This window comes from Balaenoptera ricei, chromosome 4 (assembly GCF_028023285.1).
Source record: "Balaenoptera ricei isolate mBalRic1 chromosome 4, mBalRic1.hap2, whole genome shotgun sequence".
NCBI classification, from domain to species: Eukaryota; Metazoa; Chordata; class Mammalia; order Artiodactyla; family Balaenopteridae; genus Balaenoptera; species Balaenoptera ricei.
In genome coordinates, this window is record NC_082642.1 from 104,607,018 (window position 1) to 104,629,299 (window position 22,282).

A 22,282-nucleotide genomic window follows, 5' to 3' on the forward strand; every position below is an offset into this window, starting at 1 on the left:
GATAATAACAGGAGGGAAGTCCAAGTATGTAGGTTTGGACGTTGGTAGGAGAGTAGATGTGGTGGTGGGTGTTCAAGGCCTTGAATTTTCCAGCAAGGTAGAAAGAAAGGACATCCTGTAAGGAAGAGAACTATTTGACCTCAACACATAAGGCAACACTTTTGGTTTTCCTTTTGCTCCCATAACAGTTTGGCACTGACTGTATTGCTACACCTGTGTGTTTTGTTTTGCTTTTTTTCTCATCCACTCCAGTTTTAAATCCCTTTAACATTTTTCTAAAGAACTTGAATGTATTAGGTCTTTTGGTAGTAAATATCCTCACTGGGAAGTGCAGCAACAGAGGATCTACAGCAATATTGGAATTCAGCCATAAGTACCAGGAAACCCTCTGAAATCTCTGACTCTGCAGTCTTTTCAACAGTAGCAACTTCTAACAGGGGATGAACACAGGGTACCTGGCAATGGCTGCTTAAGGTGAACATAACAAAGAAGGCAGGAAAATAACATTAGGGAAGACATTGCTGCTCAACAGGAGGTTTCCCTTCAATAAAGTTCTCTTGGGATTTCCCTGGTGGTCCAGTGGTTACAAATCTGCCTTCCAATGCAGGGGACATGGGTTTGATCCCTGGTCGGGGAACTAAGAACCCACATGCTTCTACAGGGCAACTAAGCCTACGTGCAACAACTAGAGAAGCCTGCGCGCCACAATGAAGACCCAGCACAGCCAAAAAAAATTCTTAAAAATAAAAAAAAAAAGTTCTCTTTTTTTCAGTGTTAGTCATGTTGGCAGAAAGTATCAAAGTAGCATTATAACCTGAGACAGATGCTGTGCTGTTTTATTTATTCACACTATTAACAACGTGGGGTTTAACTCCTCTGACCTCAGAAGTAACTTCAACTGCCAATGGAAATTATCCAATTTTAGCATTGTTCAAAAAGTGAAGATGTAGACAAAATTCATTATTTTTTATATGCAAAATAAATTTCAGAAGCAAATACAGCCACTATTTCCTATGAAACAACCTACATAAAATAAATCTTCCTTTCCAAGTGACTGGATAGCTTGAAATAATTGTGGACAATTTTGTCCTCAATTTAAGAAAAGTATCTTTTCTGGGTGTACAAAACAGCCATTTTGCTAAATGTAAAACTGAAAGATGATCTCCTATACTGTATAATTTTTTTAAATTTTCTTTAAGCTTTTATGGAGAAGGTTATGGTCTTTGGTCCGAGATCCTTACTGCAAACCTCTATTATGCTCCAAGTTCAAACAATTTGCTCTAAGGAGAGAAATAATATGCGTCCTCATGACTGACAGCTATAAAGAAATGAAATGTATCTGTTAAATTCCCCTCTATTACCTCCTTACATTTGCATATTCTTAAACGATTGGCCTAATAGCAGGAGGATGGAAAATACTCTAATTCCATCGCTATTCATTTTTGCCAGTTTTTTAGCTTAATCATTGCATATAGATGTGGATGACTGAATATGACATATAATTAAGTATTCAATCTATAGTTATTAATGACAGAGAAGGTAAAACTTGACTTACACTGGCCTATTACTTACCTTTAATCTTACACTACTGGTATTTTTTAAAAGTTCAAATAAGTAATATAAAAAAATTGAAGTTCAGAAAAAGATTTAAAGAAATTTTACACCACAGTGAGTTGAGTCAAAAGGGGAAAACACTTTTACATTTACATAAAACACCTATGAATTATCAGTGACCTTTCAAAAATTGTGTTTTAAATATCTACTCTGAGTCTCTTGGTTAAGCTATGATCAGAGAGCAATAAACTATCTGAATGTACCTAACTGTAATTTGAAGAAATATTTAATAATTCCATTTAGATGCTAATCTGCTATCTAGATAAATTCATCATTATTTTGATAGGCCATATCAATATATGACTCTGGGAACCATCAGGATTAATTTTATTTACTGTGTATGTGGTGGTGTTTATTCTACATGGGTCCTAGAATATGTATTAGAGCTCTTCACTATAAATTATGTTTGTAACACATAACCCATAATTTCAATATCTGTTTATATACCTGTTTTTAAAAATATTGGATTGACTTCAATCACCAGTAGTATATATGGTGTCATAAGGGTCCATTTATTTTTTTTCCCAGACAACCCTCTGGGGTGTTTTTGTTTTTGTCTTGTTTTGTTTTTCTTTCACAGATTCTCTGATGCAGTTTCTAACTTTGGTAGATTTGTTATACTTGTGGGACTCCAAGTTTCTGGGAGGATTTAATCAAAAGAGAGAAGAAAAATGTCATTTCCAAATGACTTAATACAACTCTTGACAGTATCCTATACAGTGTTTCTAAATATTCTTAGCAAACTAATAGCAAGTGTTTTTCAATACAATGTAACTTCTCATAACAGTTCTTTTATTCTCCTTCCGCATTTAGCATTTTTCCTGTCCCAATTATTTTTCTTTACCATTAATCAATTATTCCTTTTGCTAACTCTTATTTCTCTAATCTGATTTATATAAGGCATAATGTGTTCAATAGCTCATCCCTATCTTTAGATCATCTATCTCTTCCCATTTTTTTCATGTAGCTAATGTTCTCTTGTTCATTTTTTCATTTATATTCTATTTCTAGCACCTATCATTTGCCTTATGTTTCTTCTCTTTGCTTCTCAGTTGCTATAGAGAAGAAGGGGAGGAGAGAAAGAGAACCAACATTCTGAACTCATTCAACCAGCAGGGCACTATGTTAGGTGCTTTATATCTATTGAGCAATTTAATTTTCACAGCAAACATATGAAATATACAGTACATATCTGAATATATAATATATAAACAAGGATTAAAATCTCAATCTCAAAAATATATCTTATCCAAACTAAATATTTATTAAGCGGATAAAACAACATTCAAACTCAGGTCACATACTGGTCAGTTTGTTCATCTCACCTTGCCATTCTCCTACCACTATCACTGGGAAGACCTTAATCATAAACCACTTGTACTGGCTATTTCTATTCCCAGCAGGGTCTGCCTGCCTGTTGAGTGCCACTAGCACCTCCTCTTCCAGACATTGCTACTACCAGGCAGGATATCCAAAGTGTATTGCTATGCCCTAATATTGTTAGAAATTTTTAGTGGAACATTTCTTTTGGTACATAAGACTAAAACAAAAGTCCATATAGATTTGGGCCTGGAAACAAATCTGAGTGACCACTGCTATGTTAGAAACTAAGATTTTGTAGGAGTCATATGTGTTCACTTATCTCTTTTCTTATCGTGTGTTTTCTTCTAACAGACACATATCTCATTTCCATCATTTAGACTAAAAATTATTAATAACTTATATAATATTATGTGACAGTTGCAGTTATAAGTCATAAAGTGGGGAAATATAGTCCTTAGCTATGATAAATCTCTAGTATATCCTGAAAAGCTACAGAAACTTAAATACGTCTAACCAACACCAATCTACGCCCATTCTGTGTGAGAAATACACAAATAGTCTCTCTTCTCTCAGAGTTAGAAACCGATTAGGACCTTATTATTCTGTTATTTTCAAGATGGATAAACCCCCTTTAAGAAATCTCAAGGATAAAGCAATCAACCAAATTTTAAATGAGAGTGAGTAATGCCACATGTGTGCTGCACACTATAAGTATTTGGTAGCATATTTTTAAAAATTACGTCATTGACTCCAAGCTCTGACAACTCCACAGCTGATTTACCTGTGTCCTAATCAAAGAGCAATTAAAGCATCCTGTGTAAGAAATTATATATCATATGATTGTCCACATGGGCTCAACTTTAAGAATCATCAGCATAATTGACAAAACAATTCTAAATATCAAATATGCAAAAACTGATGGGACAATGACTGGTGTTAAGAGATCACAGGAATCAAAGACATCCAGATACAACTGTACTTGGAGAAAAGCATTGTGGCCAAAGAATTTGGTTCTTTCATCTGATGTACTGGAAAGTCACAATTCACATATCTTTATACCACTTTTTCTCAACACTTTTCCTACAATTTTCTGCAAGTAAGAACTAAGCCTTTGTATTCTATGCACGAACTACAGGATATGAGCACATAGCTACTCCTTTCATCTGAAACCAATACACCTCACACAGCACAAGTGATGGTGGAGATGGACAGCACTGTGGCTCCATATGTGCTGAAAGAATCGAAAATGTGTTGCTACATTATTAAATTTGTGAGACATTTCTCACACATTTTTCAAACAACTTTTCAGGTATTATCTTGTGAAATAAGTATCCTAAAAAATGTCCCATCATACCTACAGTTTGGACTGTCAGAACTAGCTGTGCCTACTAGAATGAATGCCAGGTTATGGGAATTAAGAGAGAGGATGAGGTCACTGCCAACCTCTCAGAGAATGCCCCAGATTGGAGGGGAAGGGTAGGGCGGGGGAACACATCCTGATGTAGGAGAGAATCAAGGTGCTTTAGCTCCATCCTGGTAGAGTTTATGAGGAATAACATTGAATGGGACACTGTGATGATGTCAGGATATCACTCAAATATCCTCATATCCAGATACAAAAAAAATTTTCATAGGTTCATTAACTTCTTCATTAATAATGTCATTCATTTACTCATTCACTCACTCATTTTTACTGTGAATTCATTGTCTCAGTAGATCACAAAACAAACTATACAGTTACCCAAGTTAAAAACCTAGGTACCATTCCTGATTCCTTTCTTTCCCTCACCTTTCCCTTGCATTCAATTTTCTAGGTGCTAGGTCTACTCACTTCAAATCTCACCACCTCCTCAAGGGACCTTCAGTCATCACCCTGACCTAGAATAGCCTCTCACTCTCAATTTATTTCCATTACATCTCTTTGTTTATATATTTCCTTCTAATTTTTATCACCATCTGTCAGTATCGTGTTTGTTCTTGTTCACGTCCATATTCCCCAAAGTGACCTAAACACAAGTTTAAGAATTACAGCTAATGTATACATATTTATTTACTGAATATTTTTGCTAGATGTCTCAAATTCTCAAGTTCTTTAAGAAAGGGCTTTAAGAAAAGCCCAGGACCAGATGGCTTCACAGGCGAATTCTATCAAACATTTAGAGAAGAGCTAACACCTATCCTTCTCAAACTCTTCCAAAATATAGCAAGGGAGGAACACTCCCAAACTCATTCTACGAGGCCACCATCACCCTGATACCAAAACCAGACAAAGATGTCACAAAGAAAGAAAACTACAGGCCAATATCACTGATGAACATAGATGCAAAAATCCTCAACAAAATACTAGCAAACACAACAGCACATTAAAAGGATCATACATTATGATCAAGTGGGGTTTACCCCAGAAATGCAAGGATTCTTCAATATATGCAAATCAATCAACGTGATACACCATATTAACAAATTGAAGGAGAAAAACCATATGATCACCTCAATAGATGCAGAGAAAGCTTTTGACAAAATTCAACACCCATTTATGATAAAAACCCTCCAGAAAATAGGCACAGAGGGAACTTTCCTCAACATAATAAAGGCCATATATGACAAACCCACAGCCAACATCATCCTCAATGGTGAAAAACTGAAATCATTTCCACTAAGATCAGGAACAAGACAAGGTTGCCCACTCTCACCACTATTATTCAACATAGTTTTGGAAATTTTAGCCACAGTGATCAGAGAAGAAAAAGAAATAAAAGGAATCCAAATTGGAAAGAAGAAGTAAAGCTGTCACTGTTTGCAGATGACATGATACTATACATAGAGAATCCTAAAGATGCTACCAGAAAACTACTAGAGCTAATCAATGAATTTGGTAAAGTAGCAGGATACAAAATTAATGCACAGAAATCTCTTGCATTCCTATACACTAATGATGAAAAATCTGAAAGTGAAATTAAGAAAACACTCCCATTTACCATTGCAACAAATAGAATAAAACATCTAGGAGTAAACCTACCTAAGGAGACAAAAGACCTGTATGCAGAAAATTATAAGACACTGATGAAAGAAATTAAAGATGATACAAATACAAGGAGAGATATACCATGTTCTTGGATTGGAAGAAGCAACATTGCAAAAATGACTCTACTACCCAAAGCAATGTACAAATTCAGGGCAATGCCTATCAAACTACCACTGGCATTTTTCACAGAACTAGAACAAAAAAATTCACAATTTGTATGGAAACACAAAAGACCCCAAATAGCCAAGCAATCTTGAGAAAGAAAAACAGAGCTGGAGGAATCAGGCTCCCTGACTTCAGACTATACTACAAAGTGACAGTAATCAAGACAGTATGGTACTGGCACAAAAACAGAAATATAGATCAATGGAACAGGATAGAAAGCCCAGAGATAAACCCAGGCACATATGGTCACCTTATCTTTGAGAAAGGAGGCAAGAATATACAGTGGAGAAAAGACAGCCTCTTCAATAAGTGGTGCTGGGAAAACTGGACAGCTACCTGTAAAAGAATGAAATTAGAACACTCCCTTACACCATACACAAAAATAAACTCAAAATGGATTAAAGACCTAAATGTAAGGCCAGACACCATCAAACTCTTAGAGGAAAACATAGGCAGAACACTCCATGACATAAATCACAGCAAGATCCTTTTTGACCCACCTCCTAGAGAAATGTAAATAAAAACAAAAATAAACAAATGGGACCTAATGAAACTTAAAAGCTTCTGCACAGCAAAGGAAACCATAAACAAGACGAAAAGACAACCCTCAGAATGGGAGAAAATATTTGCAAATGAAGCAACTGACAAAGGATTAATTTCCAAAACATACAAGCAACTCATGCAGCTCAATATCAAAAAAACAAACAACCCAATCCAAAAATGGGCAGAAGACCTAAATAGACATTTCTCCAAAGAAGATATACAGATTGCCAACAAATACATGAAAGAATGCTCAACATCATTAATCATTAGAGAAATGTAAATCAAAACTACAATGAGATATCATCTCACACCGGTCAGAATGGTCATCATCAAAAAATCTACAAATAATAAATGCTGGAGATGGTGTGGAGAAAAGCAAACCCTCTTGCACTGTTGGTGGGAATGTAAATTGATACAGCCACTATGGAGAACAGTATGGAGGTTCCTTAAAAAACTAAAAATAGAACTACCATACGACCCAGCAATCCCACTACTGGGCATATACCCTGAGAAAACCGTAATTCAAAAAGAGTCATGTACCAAAATGTTCAGTGCAGCTCTATTTACAATAGCCAGGACATGGAAGCAACCTAAGTGTCCATCAACAGATGAATGGATAAAGAAGATGTGGCACATATATACAATGGAATATTGCTCAGCCATAAAAAGGAACCAAACTGAGTTATTTGTAGTGAGGTGGATGGACCTAGAGACTGTCATACAGAGTGAAGTAAGTCAGAAAGAGAAAAACAAATACCGTATGCTAACACACATATATATATATATATATATATGGAATCTAAAAAAAGAAAATGGTCAGAAGAACCTAGGGTCAAGACGGGAATAAAGATGCAGACCTACTAGAGAATGGACTTGAGGATACGGGGAGGGGGAAGGGTAAGCTGGGACAAAGTGAGAGAGTGGCATGGACGTATATACACTACCAAACGCATAAAATAGATAGCTAGTGGGAAGCAGCCTCATAGCACAGGGAGATCAGCTCGGTGCTTTGTGACCACCTAGAGGGGTGTGATAGAGAGGGTGGGAGGGAGGGAGATGCAAGAGGGAAGAGATATGGTGACATATGTATATGTATAACTGATTCACTTTGTTATAAAGCAGAAACTGACATACCATTGTAAAGCAATTATACTCTAATAAAGATGTTAAAAAAAGGCTTTAAGGCTGAAATGTTCATTTGGGAGACAAATAAATATGAATAAACCTCTTGAGGGGAAAGTCCTCTGCCTCCTCCTTAGGTATAATACTTGAGTCAATGTACACAGAGACGATACCACATCAGACCCCAGTAGCTATGCCTCATTTATTTTTTAATTATAGTAGCAAAGTCAGTAGCAATTGCATATGGAAATACAACATTATGAATTTAGAGTGTTACATATGATAGGAGAGGTGAAAGATAATGGCAGTCAAGGAGAAATCATGAACAATCAAGACCCTACTGGGGAAAAACAGGCCCAAAAGTTCATAATGATTTCACTAGATGGGGACTTAGAGGAAAAGGCATTTTATCACCTTGTGATCTAAACAAGTAAGAGCTATACTTGCGCATAGTCATTTATTCAACAAATTTTTTTAGAATTTATGTATTATTTATTATTATATGTCTAGTATTTCGGTGATATCATGAGGCATAATTCCTGCCCTGAAGGAATGCATAACTTTGCTTATCATCTGCATTTTCCTTTGCTCTGTTTTCAGCTAATTATAGTGGCTAGCATAAGTAAAGGATGTTGATCTTACCTATGTTACAATCTATGAAGAGACTATATAATCTGTCAATTGAAAGCCTTGTTTCTAACAAAAGAAAATTCCTGACAAATTTTTACATACTTGTATAATATAGAATATTTAAAGTAAAATTTATACACATCTAATTGGAGCCTTAATTTTTACATAGGTCTCTCTAGTGTATTTCAAAATGATAAAAACCTTAGAAATACAGTTGTACATATACATAATAACTCAGCTTCCAATTTGTCAGACTCAAAGGACAATTATAATTACCAACTCTGAAGTGGAAAACAGACATCTACTAGTCTACTAGGATGAGATAGTGCTTCTAAACTTTTAATGTACAATAGATCACCTCAGGATCTTATCAAAAGGCAGACTCAGTAGGGCTGGAGTATGGCCTGAGACTCTGAATTTCTTATAAGCTCAAAGATTATGTCAGTGCTGCTGTGACAGGACCATATGGTGGCTTGATATTCGGGTAATGACTATTGATTTGGAAACTAAGAAGTTCAGAGGTGGGAACTGTTTTTGCTTATCTGGATAAAGAAATTGCTAAATCCTATTGAAAATATGTTAAGAAAGAAGGGAACACAAACCAACCAACCAACAAACAACAATAAAAAACTGGGGGTGGATCCACTCTTATAGGAGAGACCTCCTTTCCATCACAAGAAAAGTGGTCACAGATTGTATCCAGAAAATAAACGCTTTTGACAATTCACCTTGTGACTTATTCGAGTGATTTCCCTATAGATCTTCTACTTGGATTTTAGTTTTGATAAGGAAATTTGGATCAGCATCAGAGACACAGAAAGCCCAGAAATGTATCAAAGCAACCTGAGCTGATCATAGCTCTCACTGAATAGCTGCTTCTCCTGCAGAAGCACAGTCACTTCTCTTCCCAAGTTTGTGTATGTTGTCACTCAGCTTTCCCACCAGAGGGGTTTTGTTAAAAGATCCCTGTTTAATGACAAATCTCCTGTGACAATATGGAAAGGGATACGTTACTAAAACAGAGAAAAATAGACTGCTACTGAACTTGGCTAGCATTTTAACACTAAGAGAACTCAGAGTATTCTGTTTTCATGAAGTTGTAGGGGGGTAAATTCTCTGTCCAGAACTAATAACTGCTCATCTGTTAACTGAAATGTATAAACATGTATATTCCTTGGATTTGGGGATCCATTCATTCCGCTTCAGAAGCCATAGATATACTTATGCTGTGACTCAAGCACTGTCTTCCCAGTGGAAAGTTAATGGGGTTTGAAATATGATTTGACAAGAGATTTCTGTTTTGTTTTTGCCTCACTCTGAGATGATCAGATTCCTCCTTAGAGAGAAAAATGTGACAACCCAAGAGATCCTGAGTGAAATCAGCCTCTTTGTAAAAAATCCTCTTCTATTAAATAGGGCCATGTTTCTATGTCCTCTGGGGCCATTCTTGTGCTCTTACAATTTTTCACTCACTGTTTTAATAACGTTATTAGGGGACAAAAGCACACAGAGGTGTTGCCTATGAACTCACAAGGACTATCATGGTTTAAAGGTATTTAGAGTACTTACTAGGATTCTCAACTTTCCCATTTTACTTTAAAAGGATCTCTCAGACTAAAGGCAAGAATTCTGAGCAGAGAACCAATACTTTAAGTTCCCATTTATTATGTCATTTTATTATTCGATAAGAGGAAAAAATCCTTCCAATTTGCTATCCTGAAGAGTATTTTCAGATTTTTCTCTTACCTGGTAAAGACTTTATTTCGCAAAGCTCAAAAATAATGCTTATATCATATTTCTTTGCTTTCTCCAGCAAACCAAATGGCATCTTCCTACTTAAAACAGCAACTAAGGAAATATTTATGCCTTCCATCCAAGAATGTAAAATGTTTCCACATGTTAACCATGTATTTATCAAAAACTCCTCTAATGAAAAAATAATAATAATAAATAAATTTAAAAAAGGATTATCCCGCTTTTAGGCATTAGAGGACTAAGGTATGTAATTGCCCAAAGTTGTAGAGGTGAATCAGTATCAACTTGAGGCAAAACACAATGCCTGACTCACAGTCTGTTTCAAAAATGTTTATTTCCTAGATTATTTGTGAACTGACTTGAGCCCAAATTCATGCCTTGATAGTCTTTTGGTTGTTGTTGTTAATTTATCTCACTCTTACTTAGGAAGGATTGTATTTCCTAGATGCCATTAGATTCTAATGAGGCTGAGGTTTCTAAGCCTCAGGCTATGTCTCATTTAGACTTTTCTTTCAGAAAGCCTCTCTTTCCATGTGTACTTTCATCTTAATCCATGGATTTATATATAGCTGTAATGGAATTTCACATTTTCCCACAATTTCTCTCCTCGGTTGTTGCAAGTTAGGGTTGCTAGGTCATAATGGAATAAATGTGACCTTTTTAATGCTATTTTAATACCGAAATACCTTCTTGTCTTGATAGCGTATGGTCAAAAGCTCATGCTTATTGGAAATATCTAATGCAAATTTGTATATGAGTTCTGTTGCTGATTAGATATAATCTTTCTAAAGAACAATTCAAGTGATTGACTTAATTTAATTCATTACCAGTTTTGGGAATCTTTTCTGCTTAGGACCATTAATATTATTAAATATTAAGATTAGAATATTTATTTAGACAACTGCAAATATTTCAGGATAATATAAAATGAGATACTGGAATTTAACTTGCTTTGTTGAATAAACTAGAGAATATCCATTTTGATGGAAATGTACTGTGCTGTGGAGAAAAAAAAGGGACCTTAGTTCCAAACAAAACGTTTCTGTTAATCAACTTATGGAACTGGTGAAAGTTAAACTTTTTATTTTTCTACTTTACATGTTAAATTTAGACTTACACAAAACTTGCAAAAATAGTACAGAGGATTCCTGTATATTCCCCATTCTGCTTTTTCTAATGCAAGCACCACATGTAACCATAATACAATTTTAAAAACCAGGAAATATTGGTACAATATTATTAACTACATTGCAGATTTTATTCAAATTCTACCAGTTTTTTTACTAGGTCTTTTTTTCCCATTATGTTTTTCCATGTCTTCTTTTTATCCAAGAAACCTATCTCAACCCCACACTGCACTTAGTTGTTATTTCTCTTTGCTCCTCTCCAATGTGTGACTTTGCTTTCTTATTCCTTTTCTTTCACAATCTTGGCATTTTGGAAGAGTACTCATTATTTATTTTGTACGATGTTCCTCAAGTTAGGTTTGTCTGATATTTTGTTGTAACTAAAATCAGGTCATAATTTTTAGGGGTGCAAAAACACCACAGAAATGATGCTGAGTCTCATTTATTCCATTCTTAAAGCAAGGTAAATTAAAATAAAGCTTTGTGATATATCTATCTTCTACTATTTTATTCTGCTTTGCTGTTTTTACTTGTTTGTACTGTTAAAATATGTCTTCATTGGAATAGAAAATGACATTTAAAGAAAAAAGTATTTTAATATTCTTATTTCCTTCTGGTGAAGAAACACTACTTAATTATTCAACTTCACCTATGCTTAACACACTCTAGGAAATTTTTTAAAACACTAAAATGACGGGGTTTTTCAAGAAACTCAGCTTTTAAGAAAACACATCCAGTGATTTTAGGAGCCATGTCATAAAAGAAAGTTAGCTTAGTTCACCTAAACTATAGCATGACGATGTAGTATCTTTCCTTTTTCAATAGCCTATTATGCTTTATAGGCTTCTTCTAAATATTTGCTGTGTATACCATTTCTATTTTTAAATGGATCTTTTGGTCATTGTCAGCTTGGTCTTATATCACTTTATTTAGCATATTTGAAATGAGTATTATTTACTATTATAATATATCTCAACAAATACATTACCTTTTGGAGAGAGATACAGATATTGTTAGCATTCCATTATGCAAGAATTGTTCATAACTAACAATAATTGAGCATGAAGAAATTTTCAACGGTTATGAACAACGCCTATAAATAATTATATAATTATAGGCATTACAAATGCTTGCAATATAAATAATGCCTAAATAATTTTTGAAGTCTACATAGAAATCCAAAAAGCTCCAAACATCTGTGTCTAAATTTAAGAGAATAAATATTCTATTTTGAGTGGAAGGAGAACCCCAAACACCTGCAAAAGATTCCAGGAAAATGTAGGGTGTTTCTGAATCTGTTCTTGCTATTCTCACTCATTCTTTCCCTTCCCTCTCCCTCCCTTCCTTCCTTCTCTCCTTCTCTCCAGTTTTATTGAAAAAGACATTACAGACAATTATAATACAGAAAGTGTGATAATAGAGTTATGCAGAAGACACTATAGAAACATTAAAAAAGGAATATTTTATTTTGCCTGAAACCCTCAGCTGACTGTCACTGCTGAATATTAAGGCGAGAGAAGGCTATAATAGGGATGAAGAGAGTAACTTTTATAGAATTCTTCATTGAAACTTGTAGATGAACGCTTACTCTTTGGGGCATGGCAAACTTCCAGCATTCATTTACACAACTGATTACAGCAAAAAGTCTTATGGCCAATCTTTACCTACACTGCATGTGTGTTAACCAGAAGTAGCAGGATGATTTGACTATGTAACCCATTTACAAACTACATCCATCCTGGCTTTAATATAAAAGTGATCTGCCTGCTTATTAATAGTATTGATAGCTATCTATTTATTTTAACACAACTATGTGACATAACAAAGCTGAAAACTTTAAGTACATTATCTCAATTAATTCTCACAAAACCACAATGAGATGAATATCATTATGATGGCAATTTTACAGAAGAGGGATTGAACTTGGAGAGTTAGGGGAAACTTCCCAGAGCTGCACATCATTAAAGCATCAGAGTTGATATTTGCGTGAAGATAATCTGACGACAAAGATTGTCTTCATAATAAACATAAGTTAAAGATACCTTTTCTTCACCAAAAAAGCAAGTGTACTTACGATGGGTACAATCATGGTACCTAAACTCATGAGTTTTGGGGTTCACCAGATTCAAAAATTTTAAATTTTGGGCTTGGTAGGGGAAAGATAACTTTAAAAATCAGACATTTTTGTTAGTTTCTTCAGGCAAATTAAAGATAAGCAATGTGATGGAGAAAGAAAGGCATTTATATGCAAATCAAAACCACAGTGAGATATCACCTCACACCAGTCAGAATGGCTATCATCAAAAAGTCTACAAATAATAAATTCTGGAGGGTATGTGGAGAAAAGGGAACCTTCCTACACTGTTGGTGGGAATGTAAATTGGTGCAGTCACTATGGAAAACAGTATGGAGCTTCCTTAAAAAAACTAAAAATAGAGCTACCATGTGATCCAGATATCCCATTCCTGGGCATAAATCTGGAAAAGACGAAAAGTCTAATTCGAAAAGATACATGCACCCCAATGTTCATATCAGCACTATTTACAATAGCCAAGACATGGAAATAACCCAAATGACCACCAACAGATAGTTGGTTTAAGAAGATGTGATACATACACACACACACATACACACACACACACTGATACTTATAACTTATGTTTATTATGAAGACAATCTTTGTCGTCAGATTATCTTCACTCAAATATCAACTCTGATGCTTTAATAATAATGGGATATTATTCAGACATAATGAAATAATGCCATTTGCAGCAAAATAGATACACCTAGAGAATATCATACTAAGTGAAGTAAGTCAGATGGAGAAAGACAAATATTATATGATATCACTTATACGTGGAATCTAAAAAATAATACAAATGAATCTATATATAAAACAGACACAGACTCACAGACATAAAAAACAAACTTATGGTTACCAAAGGAAAAACGGAAGGGAGAGGGATAAATTAGGAGTATGGAATTAACAGATACAAACTACTATACATAAAATAGCTAAGCAACAAGGATTTACTGTATAGCACAGGGAACTATAATCAATATCTTGTAATAACCTATACTGGAAAATAATCTGAAAAGTATACATTTCTATATAGCAATCACTTTGCTGAATACCTGAACCTAACAAAATACTGTAAATCAACTATACTTCAATAAAAAAAGAACAGAAAAGCATTTATAAGAAATAAAGAGGAGAAATAAATTTGCATTAGAGAATTCAAAAGTCAAAATCTCACTTTAGCCTGATTGACTTACTTTCCATTTTTTAAGCTCTCAAAATGCAGACTGTTCAGGATTTTGTCTCTGTAATTTTAGGAGGAGCTCAGAGAAAATCATTAACTCTCACAATGATAGTTAATACAGGATCACTCAATTTTGATGTATGTATATGATTTTCATGTGAAAGCATGAAATCACAGTGTTTCATCATCAAATACTTAAGTATTACAGTGAAATTTTCTCTTTGCCCAGAATGCGAGGATATAAAGTAAAGCCATACTTCCTCAGCACCAGCTTGCTCTTGTCACCAGGTTCACAGATGGTTACAGGGTTCCTTATTCCTTCTCATTGGGAGAAGACTGCATTTCCATTATTTGCATACATTATCTGTATTAGTGAGAAAGGAATGGCCTGAACTTCTCTAAAGTAGGTGAACAGCTTCTTTGAAAAGATAATTCAGGATTCATGACACACTTAAACCCCAGGCTTTCTACCTGGTCCTGCAAGTTGAAAGACCTTTACATTTTCAAGAACTATTTTTTTGCTAGGAGTCCATCCAAATTATCCAATATCCTGTGCCCTTAGATCAAACACATATGGAACAATATTAAAACTTTCTTGGGAAAAAACCTTAAGGAGAAATAAATTGATTAAAAACTGCAATAAATAAAGATTGTTACAGTTAGAAATAGTTGATATACTCATTTCTTGGGTCTCATGTCAAATCTAAACTTTGCTGCAATTCCCTATCTTAAGGCTTCATTCAGCCTATAGGTTGCCTTCACATCTAAAAGTCATTGCACATTTATTGATTACCTACTCCATGACTTTACTATACAGGGATTAAAAAGATAAGTGAAATATGATATCTACCAGCACAAAGCTTACAATCCGGTAATGGTAGGAATAATAAGATTGATACACAAAATACAAAGCAAAGAAGGTAAATGGCTTAAGAAAAATCCAAGTAAAGAATAATCTAGATATAGAGAGAGACAGAGGCAAAGAGAGAAAATAAGTCTGGGGTAGCTGTAAGAAACTTCCTGAATGAGGAAGTGTTTAAGATTAATTTTAAGGGACTTTGACAAGTAAGAAAGAAAGGAAGGAAGGAAGGAAGGGATTTTAGAGATCAGGAAGGGAAGGGAGAAAAGTGAGAAAGTACAGAATACAGGTATGTTCACATCCTTTGAAGAGTAGAGAGCACAGGTCAGATAGGTGATAAAATTAAAAAGGCATTAGTAATCATTTATAGGACTTGGTAGTTGATAGTGTAGAAGGAAAAACTAAAAATAAATTTGTGATTTAAAACCTACGTGTGTAAAGGTGGTTTTATTTAAAGAAAGAAGCAAGATAGGATAATGCGATGATTTTAGGAGCAGGAAAGTGATATATGCTTTTATGAAAATGTTGAGATTAAAGTACCTCCTTGAACATTTGGCTTCTGAATTATGATTTAGACCTTAAAAAAGATTGTAAAGAGTATAAGAGTTGGAGTTATAAGACTTGGTATCAAATCCTGGATCTTCTAATTTGTATGTCCTTAGATGTGTCACAAGCTCTTTGCGCATCATTTTATTCACTGTTAGAGATGGAGATTAAAAGTGCTTTGCAATCTACAAAATTCAACAAATCCAAGATGTTCCTGTTGTCTGCATAAACGTAATAGTTGAAGCTATTATTAAAAGGACAGCCTATAAGAGGTCTGAAGAGGGGTTAGTGCAACTGCCATGTTTGATAAATTAAAAAAGAAATTCTAACCATCACATGTAATTTTGTTTGTTGATACCTGATTTTATAGTTTTATGACACACATATGCATACCTGCACAATACATTGCTTGACTTTACTTGATTTTGAACTTTTTAAAAAGGGTGCCATATACTATACAGTCTTCTAAGACGTGCTTTACTAACTTCAGATTATGATGCTAAGATTCATCCATGATTTTTAATTACAGATAATTTTTTATTGCTACATGGTATTCCATTTTACGAAAATTCCATAATGTAGTCATCCATTCCACTGTTTATAGACATTTTTGTTGTTTCCAAGGTTTCTTTTTCTTTTTGCTACTATAAACAGTGACACAATGAATATTTTTGTTATGTCTTCCAGCACATACATGCAAGAATCATATGTCCAGGTATGTTCAACTCTAGAAAACAATGTTAAATTGATTTCTAAAATGGTTTTATCATTTTAAACTCTTACCAGCAATGTGTAAAAGATCCATATCCTCTCCAAACCACGGTTCCATCAAATTTCTTAAATTCCAGTGATGAGTGATGAATAATAGTATCTCACTGTGTTCTTTTATTGATGTTTTTCCAATTACTAGTAAAGTTTGGTGACTCTTCATATTTTTATTAGCTATATACATCTTTTGTGACATGTCTATTAATATTTTTGACCATTTTTATTGTTAACATTTTTCTATTTTAATGTATGGGATCTCTCTATGTATACTTCATTATAGTCTTTGCTGACTATAAGAATTTCAAGTAACTTTTCATACTCTCTTCACTGTCTTTAAAGTGCCTTTTGAGAAACAAATGTTTAATTTAATTTGCACAACATCTGTTGGTTCTTTTTTTTTTGATTTTTGTGCTTTTGAGTCATACTGACTGAAGGTCAGAAAGACATGTACCTGTATTTTCTTCTGAAACTTTTAAAGTTTAGCTTTTGCTCTTCAAAAATTTTAATCCATACAAAGCTAATTTTTGTATACTGTGTGAGGTAGAAAACCAATCTTATTTTTTTCTTTATTAATGAACCATCTCTAGCTCTGTTTATTGAATAGTTCTTCTCTTTTTCAGTGATCTGTCCAAGTACCTCAGTCATCCATCGAAGTTCAGCCTAAAGCTGAGTCTTTCCTTGGATCTCTCTTTTGTCCCTGTTGTTGATTTTGTCTTCTCCTCACAGCAGCATCATTCTGCCTTAACTGAAGTATGACATGTAGGGCAATTCCTCCCTCCTTATTCTTTCTTTTAAATTAACGCATATGAACCTATTTTGTACTGGTATTATTCAAACCTTTTACAAATATTAACTCATTTAATGCTCAAAACAACCTTATAAGGTAGGTACTTTGTTCCAATTTTACAGATGAGGAAATTGAGGCATAGAGAAGTTAAATAACATTTTTAAGGTCACACAGTGAGTAAGTGCCAAAGTTGGGATTGTAAACCAGGCAGTCTGGCTCCAGAGTCCATTATTATCATTAATCATAGTACATTAATGATATCACTAGATTATCATTATCATCATTTTCAAATGATATAAGAACATGAGAGACATTCAGTGTTAGCTCAACATTGTAGGGAAGTAGGATAACAACATATTTTGCAAAGGTCTTTTCAGAATTTGACCAAGATCACTTACACATTTCATGTGTTTGAGGGGAATCAATGGAAAAGACAGTTTTGTTCAGATAATGCATTTATCTAAGTATGATCCTGAATCTGGACATGCTAAAAATATTTGTGGGCTCCTTTTAACACCTGAGTCATAAAATGCAGTGTTTACTATGGAACTGGACTCCATGTTTCAAAACATACTTGTGGGAATTCACTATAAGTATAACAGAAAATTGAGAAAACAAGTAAGTGTTTTCTGAAATATATATCCACATTATCAGTGGGCAGCCTTGCTGACAGACTAGAATCTTCTGGAAACGTACAACATTCACTCCCCATCTGTTGTCTCCCGACATTGTTTAACCATCAAGTGTCAGAATGAACAGCATGAGTTGGTCTCATCTCACCCCTTCATTTGCCATGAAATCACAAGCCTGTAAATAGACCCCCAAAAAGGAACTTCCAGTCCCAGGATGACATTCTTACCTGCACGTGGCTTTAGGTGATTCAGCTCTGCCAGGGATGCTGTGAGAGCCAGCCACAGTACCTCTGCTCTCATCCACAGAGTACATTGTCAGTCCTGGAACAGGCACAGCTCACTGCAAAGCAGAGAAAATTTTATGCTTATTTCACAATACTTTTCCCTTTGTCTGACTTTCATTAGATCCCAGAGCCATTTTCCCTCTTGGGAACACATTTTAAAAATTGGTAGAAGCCAATGAGAAAATGATTCAAATAATAGAGAAGGCACCGCAATGAGAAGCCCGCTCACTGCAACTAGAGAAAGCCAGTGAGCAGCAACGAAGACCCAACACAGCCAAAAATTTAAAAATTAAAATTTCAATACAAATTATGAGAAAAAAAAGATACTCTCTTTTTACCTTTTCTTCTTAGGATATGTCTGTTTCATAAAGCACCTATATCATCTGCTGAAAAGACTGGCTTCATTTATCTCACTAAAATATATTCTATGTCTTGGCCAAAATCTCAAAGCTATTCTCTCAGTGAGTTGAAATACTGATATTCAGATTACAGGATAGAGATACTCAGAATACTTTGTCTGTAATAGCCAGATATAAGTTTACATCATTCATAAGTCCTACCCATTGAATTTCAGGTACATTTTAACAATTACATGACACTTTATATTCTAAGCATTTTCAAATTTATTATCATCTTTAATAATCACAATAACTCTGTGTGTATGTATGCTTGAGTACACAGAGAAGATAGATATAATTGTCTCCATGTTCTAGATGAGTAAACTAAGGTTCAGGGAAGTTTTGTGATTTACCTAAAGTTACTCTGTTGGTAAGAGACATATTAACAATTTAAATCCAGATTTTCTCACTCCAAGTCTATGACCTCCTCCTCTACTTTCTAACCTCCCTCCTACTGTGATATCGATAATAAAGAATAGCAGATGAACTTGTCTTTACCTTTCTAAAATGCATGATCTTGCCCACTGGTGTTTTCTCAATTAAAGAAATACATTTTCTTAGCTATTGGCTGTGTCCACTTTTATTTGAATTCAGGTGTTAACATTTAGATCATTGTTAGCTCCTTTCCCAACCTTTGCTTCACAACATGGCAAAGCCCCAAAGTTTGAGTTAATGACTTGAAAGTGTGAGGTCAGTGGCTTTATGGAAGAAGGGGTAAAAAGAAGTTGGACTGAACAAGATTAGTCACTGTTTTACAAAGTCATCTTTTAAAAGCAGGAATCCTGGCCCCCTAATATGAAAACTAAGTGAGAATTTAGATTTTAATTATAAACTTCTTCAAAGTTCACTCTTTGTGTTAACCCAATAGGAAGCAGCTTTTTATAGATACCAATTAATTCACTTTCTTTAACACTCCAAACTGAACAATCACTTTCATGATTTTTTTTGTATTATTAAAAGAAGTTTCCTTTTGAGCTACTGCTATAATAAACAAGGTAATGCTTCAATTGAATTGAAAGTTATAGAAAAATCTAAACCCCCTGGGCTCAGGGCTCAAGGAATTTAACTTACTGTGAATAGTGACTGTCAGAGTGACACAGAGGAATAAACAAAGAATAGGTAACCATGGAGCCCAGAGAACCAGCAATTCCATTTGTCTTGACCTAGATATTGATACATAATGGTCTGGAAGTCATCTGCAGAGGTTCCAATCCCAGTTGTCCTACGAATCACTGTGTAACCTTTTCAAGGACATGCTTTCCTCTGAGCCTTGGTTTCCTTCATCTGTAAAGTGAAAATTGATACATAATGACTCTAAGATTCCTTGCAGTGTTAATACTGTAAGATTCCAAATGATTATGAAGAGAGCAATTTCAAAAGATCTCAGTAATAAACAAATGGGACCTAATCAAACTTACAAGCTTTTGTATAGCAAAGGAAACCATAAACAAAATGAAAAGACAATCTACAGAATGGGAAAAAATATTTGCAAACGATGTGACTGGCAAGGGCTTAATTTCCAAAATTTCCAAACAGCTCACACAACTCAACAACAAAAGAAACAAACAATCCAATCGAAAAATGGGCAGAAGACCTAAATAGACATTTCTCCAAAGAAGAAATACAGATGTCTAACAGGCACATGAAAAGATGCTCAACATCGCTAATTATTAGAGAAATGCAAATCAAAACTACAATGAGGTACCACTTCACACTGGTCAGAATGGCCAGCATTAAAAAGTCTACAAATAACAAGTGCTGTAGAGGGTGTAGAGAAAAGGGAAACCTCCTACGCTGTTGGTCGGAATGTAAGTTGCTGCAGCCACTGTGGAAAATAGTACGGAGGTTCCTCAGAAAACCAAAAATAGAGTTACAATATGATCCAGAAATCCCACTCCTGGGCACAGATCCAGACAAAACTATAATTCAAAAAGATACATGCACCCCTATGTTCATAGCAGAACTATCCACAGTAGCCAAGACATGGAAACAACCTAAATGCCCATCAACAGAGGAATGGATAAAGAAGATGTGGTACATATATACAATGGAATACTACTCAGCCATAAAAAAGAATGAAATATTGCCATTTGCAGCAACATGGGTACCACTAGAGATTATAATACTAAGTGAAGTAAGTCAGAAAGAGAAAGACAAATACCATATGATATCACTTATATGTGGTATCTAAAATATGACATAAATGAAACTGTCTATGAAACAGAAACAGAATCACAGACATAGAGAACAGACCAGTGATTGCCAAGGGGGAGAGCTGCCAAGCAAATGTAAACTTTTATATAGAGAATGGATAAACAACAAGGTCTTACTGTAGAGCACAGATGACTATATTCAATATCCTATGATAAACCATAATGGAAAAGAATATTTATAAAAGAGAATGTATGTGTATGTATAACTGAATCACTTTGCTCTACAGTGGAAATTAACACAACATTGTAAATTGACTATACTTCAATTTTAAACAAATATTGATTAATTAAAAAAATATTGATTAATTTAAAAAATAAAATAAAAAGATCTCAGTAGTGATTAAACAAGGTGGAAAAAATAGTATCAATGGAAGCTGGAAATACACAACTGCAGATGTGAAGCCTTTTAAAAATGTATTTTGGGCTTCCCTGGGGGCGCAGTGGTTGAGAATCTGCCTGCCAGTGCAGGGAACACGGGTTCAAGCCCTGGTCTGGGAAGATCCCACATGCCGCGGAGCAACTGGGCCCGTGAGCCACAACTACTGAGCCTGCGCGTCTGGAGCCTGTGCTCCCAACAAGAGAGGCCGCGATAGTGAGAGGCCCGCACACCGCGATGAAGAGTGGCCCCCCGCTCGCTGCAACTAGAGAAAGCCCTCGCAGAGGAACGAAGACCCAACACAGCCAAAAATAAAATAAATTTATTAAAAAAAAAATTATTTTTCCCCATGAGTAGGGCTGGTGTTGCTAAGGGAGTATTTGTCAGACTCTAGGCATCATTTCATTTTGATTAAACGTTTGTGATGGGGGCTTCCCTGGTGGTGCAGTGGTTAAGAATCCACCTGCCAATGCAGAGGACACGGGTTCAAACCCTGGTCCGCGAAGATCCCACATGCCGCAGAGCAACGAAGTCCGTGTGCCACAACTACTGAGCCTGCACTCTACAGCCCGTGCTCCGCAACAAGAGAGCCCACCGCAATGAGAAGCCCACTCACCACAACGAAAAGTAGCCCTCGCTCGCCACAACTAGAGAAAGCCCGCGCGCAGCAACAAAGACCCAATGCAGCCCAAAAATAAATAAAATGCATTTATAAAAAAAAAATGTTTGTGATGGTTCTTCAAATCAAGCTACTTATCTAGTCTGATTTGATTGTCTGGTTTTTGGTTTTGTCTTACACTTAGGAAAATGTGTCATGGTGCTATTTCATGGGCTGGATTTTTAAACAACACA

General features: G+C 35.1%; 1 long non-coding RNA gene across 1 annotated transcript in view; it reads right to left on the reverse strand.

Annotated features, from left to right (window-relative positions):
* LOC132365446 (uncharacterized) overlaps window positions 1–22,282 on the reverse strand; it is a 152,064-nt gene that overhangs the window by 38,315 nt on the left and 91,467 nt on the right. Inside the window, exons 3-4 of the long non-coding RNA XR_009503102.1 lie at window positions 19,913–20,125; window positions 18,387–18,499 (exon numbers count right to left, since the gene is read on the reverse strand). This is a non-coding gene — a long non-coding RNA (uncharacterized LOC132365446). The remainder of the gene's footprint in view (window positions 1–18,386; window positions 18,500–19,912; window positions 20,126–22,282) is intronic.